The sequence below is a fragment of the Eleginops maclovinus genome, chromosome 9 (genome assembly GCF_036324505.1).
Source record: "Eleginops maclovinus isolate JMC-PN-2008 ecotype Puerto Natales chromosome 9, JC_Emac_rtc_rv5, whole genome shotgun sequence".
Taxonomy (NCBI): domain Eukaryota; kingdom Metazoa; phylum Chordata; class Actinopteri; order Perciformes; family Eleginopidae; genus Eleginops; species Eleginops maclovinus.
In genome coordinates, this window is record NC_086357.1 from 15,441,869 (window position 1) to 15,443,734 (window position 1,866).

The 1,866-nt window shown below is 54.4% G+C and overlaps 1 long non-coding RNA gene across 1 annotated transcript; it reads right to left on the reverse strand.

The window, feature by feature from the left end:
• Positions 1 to 1,256: 1,256 nt before the first annotated feature.
• LOC134870213 (uncharacterized) lies at positions 1,257 to 1,609 on the reverse strand. The gene is made up of 2 exons (XR_010166520.1): positions 1,477 to 1,609; positions 1,257 to 1,363 (listed from the first exon to the last, which is right to left on the reverse strand). It is a non-coding gene; the product is annotated as an uncharacterized LOC134870213 (long non-coding RNA).
• Between the last annotated feature and the right edge of the window lie 257 nt (positions 1,610 to 1,866).

The following is a 1,866-nucleotide window of genomic DNA, read 5'->3' on the forward strand; positions in this document are numbered from 1 at the left end:
ACCTGACCCCTCCAGGCAGTTCATCGTGGAGGTCGATGCGTCTGACACGGGGGTGGGGGCGGTCCTGTCCCAGCGCTCAGCTTCTGATGAGAAGATTCACCCCTGCGCCTTTTTCTCTCGCCGGCTGGTACCTGCTGAACGTAACTATGATGTTGGTAACCGAGAGCTGCTGGCTGTGAAACTGGCATTGGAGGAATGGCGGCACTGGCTTGAGGGGGCAGAACAGCCGTTCGTGGTTTGGACCGACCACAAGAATTTGTCATACATCCAGACAGCTAAGCGCTTGAATTCCCGCCAAGCCCGGTGGTCCCTGTTTTTTGGGCGGTTTAATTTCTCCCTCACCTACCGTCCCGGATCCCGTAACGTCAAACCTGACGCCCTCTCTCGTCAGTTTAACACTATGAACACACCGGCCTCCCCTGACACTATCCTCTCTCCTTCCTGCCTCAAGGTTGCTGCTGTCACCTGGGAGATAGAGTCCCTCATCCGGAAGGCCCAAGTCACCGAACCAGATCCGGGCAACGGCCCTCCTAACCGTTTCTTTGTCCCCAGTTCGGTTCGCTCTCAAGTTCTGGTGTGGGGCCACACATCGCGCTTTGCCTGTCACCCTGGCGTGGGCCGCACCCTGTCCCTCCTGAAGAGGTACTTTTGGTGGCCAGCGATGGACGCTGACACCCGGGCATTCGTGCTTGCCTGCACGGTGTGTGCTCGGGCCAAGTCCTCCCATCAACCTCCTGCTGGTCTGTTACGCCCTCTTCCTGTTCCTGGTCGGCCCTGGTCCCACATTGGCCTTGATTTTGTGACTGGTCTTCCTCCCTCTAAGGGCCACACTGTAATACTCACCGTTGTGGACAGATTTTCGAAGGCGGTTCACTTCATTGCGCTTCCTAAGCTCCCCACTGCCACAGAGACTGCCCAGCTGCTTGTGCAGCATGTCGTTCGCCTCCACGGGATTCCCGCTGACCTCGTCTCCGACCGTGGTCCCCAGTTCGTTTCCCAAGTGTGGAAGGCCTTCTGCCGAGCGCTGGGGGCCTCTGTCAGCCTGTCATCAGGGTACCAGCCGCAGACTAATGGGCAGGCTGAGAGAGCCAATCAGGACCTCGGAACCGCGCTGCGTTGTGTGGCTGTGCTCAGCAACCTGAGTGCCTTGGGCGGCGAGAGCTCCGCGGATGCTGTCAATGTCCGCTGGGTCCATTTTGGCCAGATCGTTCTGTTATGATAACGATTCTGAACCCAAGAGCAGACAAGAGACGGTGTTGAATTGATGCAAGAGGGTTTATTGAATGAGGTGGAGGAGCAGGTAGAGGACGCGGAAGCCGGGGGGAGGGTGAGGCAGGCGAGCTGGATTGCGTGATCCGGATAACTGCAGGCAGAGGGAAACAGAGTTAGGTTGTGGTCAAAGGCAACAAGAGACGAGAGTTCGGTAGCGAGGTAACAAGGTAACAAGGTAAACTGGAGCCAGGCACGTATCATTACCACTGTAGAGCGAAGTACGATCTGGCACCGACAGCAGGGAATCCAAGGGTTTATGAAGGGGAGTTGATTGGAGATGACGACCAGGTGAGCATGATTGCAGATGACGGCCAGGTGTGAAGTGAGACAGACAGGGGGAGTGGCAACCCCAGGAGGAGGAAAAACACAGCAGACTGCTGTGACCACAACAATAGTATTTCATTCAATCAAAAACATGTTGCCTATGAACATCCAGGCAAAGATTAAATTAGTCAGCACAATTTAATTGGGCAGATATTTTAATAACATATACTGTAGAAAATAATATCTGAGCGATTTGGTTGGTTTTACCGAACTATAGCAAACTTCAAACTGAAACTATACCGTCTACCGTAAGCACTTACAAGTTGCAAA